The 11736-nt window shown below is 41.8% G+C and overlaps 1 pseudogene; it reads right to left on the bottom strand.

Moving 5' to 3' along the window:
* Window positions 1-4993: 4993 nt before the first annotated feature.
* On the bottom strand, window positions 4994-5134 carry LOC139652919 (U1 spliceosomal RNA; annotated as a pseudogene).
* Between the last annotated feature and the right edge of the window lie 6602 nt (window positions 5135-11736).

Raw genomic sequence — 11736 nt, 5'->3', positions numbered from 1 at the left:
GAGGGCATTACAATAATCAAGTCTACTGGTAACAAAGGCATGAACAAGTTTTTCAGAATCTGCATGCGATAAAAAACCTCTTACTTTTGAAATGTTCTTAAGATGATAAAAAGCTGTTTTAGCAATGTTGTTTATGTGGCTGTCAAACTTCAGATCACAGGCTAGAGTTAGACCAAGGTTTCTGACTGTTGTTGAGAGAAAGGGAGTCTAGATAGGCAGTAACTTATTGTCGGCGTGCAGAAAGAAAGTTTTGCGACATCCAGTTGTTTATGTCGTCTGATACAATTGATACGTGTGTCAATGGGACTAGATTTCCTGGTGACAATGAAATGTATAGCTGAGAGTTATCAGCACAGCTACGGTAGCATATGTTGTGTTTTCTTATAACCAGAACAAGAGGGAGCATATAGAGGTTAAATAATAGGGGTCCAAGAACTGACCCCTGTGGAACCCCACATAGTATGTTAACTTTCTCTGATGTAAAGTTTCCTAAAGCAACATAGAACTCCCTGTCTCTCAATTAGGAAGTTAATCACTCTAGAACTGCACCAGATAGGCCAACCCAATTTTTAAGTCTTTGAATTAAAATGTTGTGATCAACAGTGTTGAAAGCTGCAATTAAATCCAGTAACGCTATACCAGATACCTTACTAGCAGCATTACTTAATCTGAGGTCATTGATTACCTTACTAAGGGCTGTTTCAGTGCTATGGTTTGAACAAAAACCAGACTGGAAATCATCATGCAGATTGTTTAGGGCTAGATATTCATGTAATTGATTGGAGACAACCTTTTCAAGAATTTTACTGAGAAAGGAGAGGTTAGGTATTGGTCTGTAATTAGCAATTACTGTGTCATCGAGATTGCATTTCTTGAGCAATGGCCAGACTACTGCAGTTTTGAGGGAACTGGGAAACACACCAGATTCCAGTGAGGTATTTACAATTTGTAAATCAGCATCGGATAAGCAATTAGAAACACTTCTAAAAAGGTTGTTGTGAGAGGATCAAGACAACAGGTGGATGTCTTCATCTGTCGAACAACTTCACTGAGTGTTGGGGAAAGTTACTTTTGAAACTAACTAGTTACTTTACTTCGTTACTCACACTAAATAGTAACTAGTTATTTTACTAAGTTAGTCTTTATTAAAAGTAACTCAGAGTACTTTCTCATTACCCACTTAAAATCATGCCTTTAAAATACGGCTTCTGCTGATGTCATCACTATTATTGTACAAAAATCATCACTAATCATCACGTTTAGGACACAGCCTTAAGTAACAATCTACTGTTGTCTAAAGAAAACATAAAGGTAGCTTTCATTTACCTGGTACAGTCCACAGTAAACAGTCAGATCACGGAAGCGTTATGATCCGGTCTGGTCTCAAAACAAACGGCAGACAGCGTCACAAGAGCTTTCAATTCAAATCTTAGGTCTGATAGTGAAAGCTAAACTTACAGTCAGCAATAATGTTCTTACCCTTTTCTTTGATCAGTTCAAAGTAATGCGAATATTTCCAAGTTCTGCAGTTTATTGTGGTGTTCATTCTGAAAGTGAGTCATAACCTACAAGCCTCCACCACACCACCAACCTGCTGTATAGTCTGTTTTTAATAACATGATGTAGTGCAACACTTTATGTTTTTTTTTAAATTTCCCAACTAAACATTTAACCATTGGAAAGAAAAATAAAAGTAGTGATATGTAGGCCTAAGTTTGAGAAAGTAACTAATAACTGATTACATAAATTGAAAAACTAACGCGTTAAGTTAGACATTACCACAAAAAAGTAATGTGATTACTCTAACGCGTTACTATGTAACACGTTACCCCCAACACTGCCGAGTACCATGGAGTTAACTGGAGAAAAACGTGTCATACCACCCACAGGGGTAAACTTATGTGATGGGATCAAGGTCTGAGGCTCAGATTTGTTTTCTCTGATATTTGTAGTTTTGTCCAGAAAAAAGGCAGCAAAATCTGTACATTTATTTACTGAAAGAAGCTCACTTGGGACTAAGACTGGGGGAACAGTTTGTCTATTGTGGAAAAAAGGGTCTGGGGATTGTTCATGTTTTCATTGATAATATTTGAAAAATATGTCTGCCTTTTGAGTTTCATTTCATTGTTATAGATATTCAGTTTGGCCCTGTAGATGTGACGAATTAAAAGTTTGGACTTCCGCCACTTTTGTTCAGCCTGTCTGCATTCCTTTTTTAGCTGCCTAACCAATCCATTATTTCTCCATGGAGTTTTTTTTTCCCACTCAGTCTTTTTGACTTCACTGGGGCAGTGTCATCAATAATATTTTGTATATTAGAATTAAAGTTGTACATCAGGTCATTACAAGATGTCACTGAAGGCCTTGACAGTTTTGAGAATTGGGACCTAAACAGGTCTGCTGCAGTGTCATTGAAATAGCGCTTCTCAATAGTTCTGGTATTATTGTTGGTCTGTTCAGTATTACATTTTGTTTCGAAAAAGACACAGTAATGATCAGAAGTTGCAACATCAAGAATACTGGAGATCATGATTACAATACCTTTTGAGATAACCAAATCAAGTGTGTGGCCCTTATTGTGAGTAGGCCCAGACACATGCTGTGAGAGACCAAAAATAATAATAAACTGTTAAAACATTTGACATCAGAATTACTGAGTTATTCATATGAATATTAAAATCGCCGGAAATAATAATGCTGTCAAAATCTGTGCAGACTTTAGATAAAAGTTCAGCAAACTCATCCCAGAAAAGACCGGGGGATGGTAGACTGCAAGAAGCAGGATAGGGGATACAGACGTCAGAACCACACATAGATATTCAAAAGTTGAAAATTTATCAGGGGCAAGTTTCTTAGTGGTAAATCTGTTGGAAAATAAAGCTGCAATTCCTCCACCTATGTTGTTTTGTCGAAAGGTGTGGATAAAATTTAAATCGGGGTGAGGTCTCAAGTAATTCCATATCACCTGTTTGGTCTAACCATGTCTCAGTGAGTAGGATAGAATTAAGTTTAAAAGCACAGATAAGATCATTAACAATAAAAGTCTTATTGTCTAAGGACCTGACATTAAGCAGTGCTAGTTTGAAAGACCCAGTGGGAGCTGTGATATGAGTGAAAATTGAATTTGTTTTAATATGTACAAGATTGGTACCACTCATTTTGCGGGAGTAAGTTTGTTAATGTCTGCTACTTTGCCACCCAAAAAGCCCCCAAACTTGTTGTGTGAAAGAACATAACCAAAATACATGAGCACAATTTTCAATACTTTAACAGATTTAGGGCATTTGTCATTTCCAGGGGATCTTTGTTTCTTTAAAAGGCTTTTGTTGTCAAGCCAAATGTAATCACATAAAGTAGAAAATTGTACTGCTCTCTATGGGTTGAAACTTTAAAGCATGTTGCACTTGTGGACACAACTCAATCAGTGATGTCAAAACAGATGTCTTCTGCCTTATGTGATTCAGTGTTGATTTGTTCTTTAATGAAGAGGGGAGTGTGCCTCTGAAGAAACTCTACTTGTACACTTGCAACAATGGGCCTTTAAAAGGTTCCAAGGTCCCAGAAGGTACTGTAAAGCTTTTTGGGTAAACCAACCAGACCAGGAGACCTATTGATCTGTATGCTCAGCATGGCCTTGGTCAACTCTGGATCTGTCTTGGTAGAAGGACTGGACGACACTGAGTACACCTTGAGGTTTGCTCACTTCCTTTCACTCCCTCAGTCAGTACAGTTCTTAGACTTGGACAATTTCTTAAAAAGTAGGGGATACACCTTTCACTTTCTTCTACATGTTGCACCCTGCTCCTTGTGAGCACCTCTCTACTCTTCTCATTGTAGAGTTTCATGTCCTTTTTAAGTCTAGCAATGTCTTCCTCCACCTCAAAACCAGAAAGTGAAAGGACATAGTAGCGTTGCAACTTGGCCTGCAGTCTGTTTTGGAGGGCTTATTTCTTGGCAGCGACGTTTTTTCCTTCAGCCATGAAAAACGTCTTTGTTTTATGTTTAACATTCTCCCACCATTCTCCTAAGGAGTCAAACAAGAGCTGCAGGTTAAGCCCTTGATTAAATTTGTCCTTGTATCTTGTCACCACATCTGGGTTGTCTAGTAGGCTGGTGTTAAGTTTCCAGGGGCCTGGACCAGACCTGAATGAACCGTGGATTTCTATGGAGCAGGTGAGTTTGTGGTGATCTGAAAAAGGGACTGGGTCAAATGTACAGGTGAGTGGTCTGACCCCTGATGTGGTAAACAAGAAGTCTATACGGGAAAGGGTTCTCCCATTGGTCCATGTGTACCCCGGTGTAGAGGGGTTTATACATCTACTAGTTTACAGTCTTTAACAATGTTTTTGAGTAAATGTGAACTGGCGTCTCACAGAGGAGGTAGATATTCTGTCTGCTCTGTCCACAATACAGTTAAAGTCACCCCCAATAATGACTTCCCTCCCGCAGTGAACTAAGGTTTGAAGGGCCTGTAGGGTTGTGAGGCATTCCTGGATTTCTGTGGGGCAGTAGATGTTAATAACCCTTAATTTGGCTCCCTTTCCCTCTATGTCCACCAACAACAGCCTACCATCTACAACTCTCTCAACCCTCTGAATGTAAAGGGATTTGCTGTTCAATAGAATTGCCACCCCAGAGGCTCTGTTTTTATTGTCCCCAGACCATATTGACTGCCCATATGTCCATCTGTCTTCATACCGTTTATAGTTGTCTTTAAAGGCAATGGAGCACTCCTGAAGAAGGAGGATGTCCCCACCACCACTATGCAAGAGACTGAAGACGGATTGACACTTAATAGGCTTGTTCAGGCCTCTTGTGTTAATGGTGACAATCTTTAAGGGTGACATTACAATTTGTGGGATGGAGGTACAGGGGTCAACAGTTAAGGTCAACTCATTGGGGGGGGGGGGTTGAGCTTCTTCTTTTTCTTCTTTTGGGTTCTCCTGCCCCTGTCTGCCTTCTCCACACCTCCCCTCATTTGGGTGGTGGCAGAGAAGGGGGAGCGCAAACGCAGTCCCCCACTACCAGAAATTATGCAGTCAAGATTCCCACATTTGGGGAATTCGCAGGGGTCAGCACAACCGGAGTGCAATTGCTGAGCCTCACCCTGGGTGAACCAATTTCAATTTTTTTTTCAATTTTTAAAAGTTTATGAAGTCCATTTCAAAGATACAACATAGCAGATATCAACATCTGTCCCCGACAATGTACATTATATTACAATTCCAAATGCAATACAGTACAATAAAATGCAATGCGCTAAAAAACCATACACTGTAATTACTAACTATAAACAAAGATTCGATTCAAAATCTATATTGGCAATACAATTCAAAAAACGAAACCATACTGTATAATAAAGGGCAATGCAATACTGTTCAGACAATCTTACAGTGTATAATTGTTTACATATACTTATTATGAATCTACAAAAAATAATTACTAGGAACCTTCCACATTTGCAATTTTTTTTTTTGTTTTCTTTGCATGATTTGTCCTTCAGGATGTAGTCTCTGAAAATGTTCAACATGCTTTTTATGACAACTTCTTTTGGGACACAGTACTTTTTAAACACCCACACATTTCCAACCCGGTCTCACGGCAGTTCGTGAAATAGTCACGTAATTTAATCTATTGATTCGTGTTCATGGACACGATTTTTCCATTTTTTTCGTGTCACTCAGCACGACTTTCAAACTAATGTATTTCAATTGGAAGTATCTTTCGTGCCTGCACCACGTTTTTTTTCTGTCAGTCGGGACTCGGGAGCACCCAGGACCCTCAGCGGCCGTTACTATGGTGAAGCAAGACGCCAGCTAAAGCCGTAATATAACCTATGATATCTTTAACATTTCTCAACACAAAAACACGAAAGTGTCCTTGATAACTCAACAATGCGACAGGTTAATGTTATGGCCATCCGTTCAAATTATTTCACCTTCGATTCTAAGAAATCAAGTTCTTTTGTCAGGTTTGGACGATAGCGGAGGCTGGCCTACCAAAGAGCCTCAGCGGCCGTTACTATGGTGAAGCAAGACGCCAGCTAAAGCTGTACGATAGCGGAAGCCACATTAGCCGAAATTACCCATGACCCTCAGCGACTGTTACGATGAAAAACGATATAAAATATATATCTACTGAATATATCAAATATTTAGTACAGCCGAACCAAATACATTGTTGGAAAGGTCTCGACCTGGGGAGTAACATATGTCAGTATGAAGATTCTACATGGCTCCTGCTTTGAAATACTGTCCTTTGAACCTTGACCTCGGTGCATGTTTGAAGGCTCACGCCCGGGCCACACCGCCTGCGTGAGTGGCGCGTGTGCGCCGCGGAACCTGTTGCTTTTAATTTCGGCGCCCATGTTAACAGGTTAGAGCAGCCACACAGCCCGCGTGAGCAGCGCGGCTCAGGCGCGGCTCGGCTGCGGCTCATCCAGAGATTCGGCGTCTCGCCTATTTTTTCAGCGTGACGCGCGCTGTTGTCAGCACAAATAGACAGGGAAAATGATCTGTTGGTAGTTATATTGACATCATACCAGCAACATTACAGCTTTCAATACAGTTTCAATGTCTATATCTGTAGAATATGTCACAGACATGAAAAAAAAAAAAATCTGTTTCCGTTTCAAATTAACAGCCTTCTAGCGTTTCTGTGGACAGAATCCCTTCATTTGTTAACACAAGGCGTCTATTGATAAATATTTGCAGGACCGTGTTATAGAAAATTCAGTGACTTGCACGGCTAAATTAGTGGAGTACCGGCTTTTAATTGTGGAAATACGGTAGTCATAGCAGAAACCCCACGTAGGCTATAGGCAGTATTTTTCCGGTGCTCGCTCGCTCTCTCTCTCTATCTCTCTCTATCTCTCTCTCTCTCTCTCTCTCTCTCTCTCTCTCTCTCTCTCTCTGAATGAGGGTAAACAAAAACCACACGACTGCTTCCTTGGTACAACTCTTGACTTTTCGGACCGCTCATCAACATATTAATTACATTTATAATGACATGAAATTAAACATTCTATGGCCATTATCAAAGGCAAACTCAATGTAGAAAGATAGGCAGCGCTGCAGCAGCGCCGCAGCAGCAACGCTCTCTGTGTGGACACCACAGGCGTGCGAGCCGCAGCAGTTCAGCGAGGTAGCCGTCATGCACCGCTCACGCAGGCGGTGTGGCCCGGGCGTTATAATTCAGCAACAAAAGGTGTTACAGACATGGGACCAACTGTTATAGAGAGCTCTTGACCTCAGCTCTCATGTGAGTATTGTCAATAACTGGGGGCGCTGTTAAATATGGGCAAAATATGGTTAAAATAAATTTTCACCCATTTAACAATTAGATATTTAAAATCTGATTACACAAATGCGTTTACCATCCACTTAAACTCCTCAGTGGACTCTCAATTCTGTATTTACAACTTCCAATTCTAGGAAAAACACTAATAATATTTAGAAACTACAATTCCCTAGAGCCGCGCCATGCAGCTTGATACAAATCGCCATCAAAGTTGTAGTTCCTCCGGTTTGCAAAGCAGGGTGGTAAGTAGGTTCGTAAAAAGATATATCTACTGAATATATCAAATATGTAGTACAGCCGAACTAGTAATTACACTGCATCTAGATGATCTATGTTAAGAAAAAGTAAAGATGTCGGTTTATTTCAGATATTTTAGCCAAAACAGGAGTCGAACGCGCCAAGTCCACCCACAACAGCCCTTCCGTGAGCCACGTCATCCGTGTGTGTGTGTGTTCGACTCCTGTTTTGGCTAAAACATCTGAAATACATCAACATCTTTACCTTTTCTTAACATAGATCATCTGGATGCGGTGTAATTACTAGTTCGACTGTATTAAATATTTGATATATTCAGTAGATATATATTTTATATCGTTTTTCATCGTAACAGTCGCTGAGGGTCATGGGTAATTTCGGCTAATGTAGCTTCCACTATCATCCAAAACTGACAAAAAACTTGATTTCTCAGAATCGAAGGTGAAATAATTAAAACAGATGGCCATAACAATAACCTATCGTATTGTTGAGTCATCAAGGACATTTTCGTGTTTTTGTGTTGAGAAATGTTAAAGATATCATAGGTTATGTTACGGCTGTCGCTGGCGTCTTGCTTCACCATAGTAACGGCCGCTGAGGCTCTTGGGTAGGCCAGCCTCCGCTATCGTCCAAAACTGACAAAAAAACTTGATTTCTTAGAATCGAAGGTGAAATAATTTAAACGGATGGCCATAACATTAACCTGTCGCATCGTTGAGTTATCAAGGACACTTTCGTGTTTTTGTGTTGAGAAATGTTAAAGATATCATAGGTTATGTTACGGCTTTAGCTGGTGTCTTGCTTCACCATAGTAACGGCCGCTGAGGCTCCTGGGTGCTCCTGAGTCCCGACTGACAGAAAAAAAACGTGGTGCAGGCACGAAAGATACTTCCAATTGAAAGACATTAGTTTGAAAGTCGTGCTGAGTGACACGAAAAAAATGGAAAAATCGTGTCCATGAACACGAATCAATAGATTAAATTACGTGACTATTTCACGAACTGCCGTGAGACCGGATTGACATTTCTGGCTTTCCACAAGCTTTCTTTGACACAATTTATAACTACCCACCATTTGCCTGGTGTGCCTTGTACAAACCCATATGCTATGTCATCATAGCTCAACGGGGCCCTGTACAGGTCCTGCAGCCAGGGAAATACTAGCGACCAAAACCCTTTGGCAAATGGGCAAGACCAAAACAGGTGGACAACAGATTCGTCGACACCACAAGTTGGTGTAGGGCAACTGGCACTGTGAGTGCAGTGTCTACTCTCAAGAAAAGCTCTCGTAGGCAGACACTGATCTGCAATTTGCCAGGCTAAGTCTTTTGTGTGTGTTGGTCAATATGTTGTTGTTGACATTAGCCCAAACTCGTTTGCATCTTTCCTCTGTCAGTGTGCCCACAGGAGCCAGTCTTGATAGCTCAGGGGATACCCTCTCAATATATGCTCTTGTCTGGTGGGATTACTGCAAGTCCCTGTGTTAAGGTTTTGCTTACCATGCTATAGACTGGTGGGCAGCTTTCTGCATACGGCACACTTAAAGGTGGTCTTTTGCCCCAGGCAGTCAGTATGTTGCGCCCTACCCACGGGTTTGAAAAATGGGCCCAAATAGGGCCTTTTTCGTTGCTCAGGCAGGCTTTCAAGATAGGGGTCAAAAACATGGCTTTTAACTTCCCTTCTATCGCTGGGACTGCTTTACCTCCTTTGGCCACAGGCCTGTACATGATGTCTCTTTTCAATTTCTCATGTTGGCTTCCCCAAATAAAATGAAAAATGGTCTTTCTAAGTGATGCCATGACCTTGTGGGGGATGGGGAAAGTGGTCGCCAGGTGTGTTAAAGAGGCCAGGACTTCTGCTTTTACGACCAAGACTTTCCCAGTAAGTGAGAGCTCTCTGTCCTGCCACTGCATCAGCTTGCCTCTTAATTTTGGCAGTTTGGAATCCCAATTACAGGACTCCATGTTTTTTCCCATCTGGACTCCCAACACCTTGATGGTGTTCTCCCTCTCTAACAGGCCCAGGTCTTCAATGGGTTCCTGCCAGATGAGGTGGAGAGTCTCACTTTTGTCTTTGTTGACCTTTGTGCCTGAGGCCAAAGTGAAATTCTCACATAAGACCAAAGTTTCCCTGACAGACCTGTTGTCAGACAAAAGCAGGGTTAGGTCATCCATATAAAGGGACAATTTTGCCTGCCTACCTGTGCTACCTGGCAATGTGCTACCTGGCAGTGCTACCTTCAATGGCCAAGATGAACAGGATGGGGGAAAGTGGGCAGCCCTGCCGAACACCTGATCATATATCTAAGGGGTCTGTGCTCTCTCCATTCACCATCACTACACTGTTACACCCTGTCTACCCACCTCATAAAAACCTGACCAAAATTCAGATGGGTGAGGACGGCCTTGAGATAGTGATGGCTGACACTGTCAAAGGCTTTCTCCAAATCCAAACCCAGGACACATAGGGGGAGGTCACGGTCTTGGCAGTAGAGGTAGGAGTCTCTGACTAGGGCTAGACTGTCAGACATAGACCGACCCGGGACACCACAGGTCTGGTCAATGTCTACTATCCTGTCTACTATGGGTTGAATTCGGAAACATAAAGCCTTTGACAGTATCTTGGCATCTACCCCCAGCAGTGTCAGAGGTCTCCAATTCTTCAGGTCCTCTTTTTGTCCATTTTTAAACAGGAGAGAAATGGAGCCTTTCTGCAGTGATGGGAGTAGTGTGCCTCTGGCAAAACCCTCTTTGAACACCTCTAAAAGGGGGTGTTGAGTCTGCGCCAGCGAGAGGAGACACCTGTGATGCCCATGACCTTATATGGACACCGGTCTTCGAGGCGGGGGTGTTTCCCATGTATATAGGCTGGGCCTTTGACGTACGCTTTTGCGCGCAAACAATGAACTGCAAATCCTTTGTTCCATCTCCCCTTTCCCCAAAAGTTTAGGTTGTAAAATAAATAGGCAATAAATTAAAACGCAAAGCAAAGAAATGAAGTGAATGTCTTTTCTGCACTTACAAAGTGGTGCCGAAACCCGGGAAAGATCAAGGGAATGAAAGAGAAGATTATGGTGGATTGTGATCTCGACTGAAGCTGCAAGGAAAGACAAAGAAATCATGGCACAAGACATTACCCGAATGAAACGAGTATGAGGAGCTGTAAGGTCAGCCACAACCAGACTTCTAAATAAGATTGATGGGGAACTTGAGACGCGGGAGCCGGATCTTGATGTTTTAGAAGAATATATGGAACAATTGTTAAGTAAGGAACGAAGTCTGAATGAATACGACAGAGACATTGAAGCAGAGACTAATGACGATGAATTGGATGATGAAATAAATTCTGCCTTAGAATATATGGATGGCATATGCTCACGGAAAACAAGGATCAAGCAAGCAATGCGCACAGATGGAAATTCAAGCACTGCTTCGAGCCAGAGGAACAATGGGCAAAGAATTCACACAGTCAAACTTCCTAAACTTGTCATACAGAAGTTTTCTGGAGAAATAAGTGAATGGCAAGGATTCTGGAGTCAGTATGAAACGGCCATACACAAGAACGACAGTTTAAGCAAAGCAGATAAGTTTAATTACTTAAAGTCATTCCTAACTGGAACAGCGGCGAGCACTGTCGCAGGGTTTGCTTTATGTGATGAAAATTATGATAGTGCAATTAACATGCTAACTAGTCGATTCGGCCGTAAGGATTTGGTGATAAATGCACACATGAATAAATTACTACATTTGACTCCTGTTAAAAGGGCCAATGATGTAGCGGCCTTGCGAAAATTATATGATGACTGTGAAATACAGGTGCGCAGTCTTGATGCCCTGGGCGTTGTATCTGACGCGTATGGAAGCCTGTTATGTCCCATATTGCTGAAAATGATTCCGGAAGAAATTGCTCTTGCATTTACACGAAAGGAAGCTGACCAAGAGCTTAAGGCAAAAGAACCGATGGACTTTCTGAAATTAGATGTGGAAAGTAGAGAGAGAACAGCGAATCTCACACAAAAGAAAGAAAGTTTCCAGCATGAAGAAAGGGGCATGTGCCGTGAAAGGGAACGCGACAAGGAGCGCAGGATGAAAAGATCATATACTGGCACAACAGCTTCAGCGGCGACATTCCATACATGGAGTCCAAGTGAAGAAAGTGACTGTCTGTTTTGTGGAAGGACTGA

This window comes from Centroberyx affinis, unplaced genomic scaffold, assembly GCF_046629955.1.
Source record: "Centroberyx affinis isolate AG114_WGS23_722 - 3 ecotype Tasmania unplaced genomic scaffold, CSIRO-AGI_Caff_v1 ptg001845l_1, whole genome shotgun sequence".
Lineage (NCBI taxonomy): Eukaryota > Metazoa > Chordata > Actinopteri > Beryciformes > Berycidae > Centroberyx > Centroberyx affinis.
Note: the sequence above shows the minus strand (reverse complement) of the source record. Positions and strands in the feature narration are given on the sequence as shown.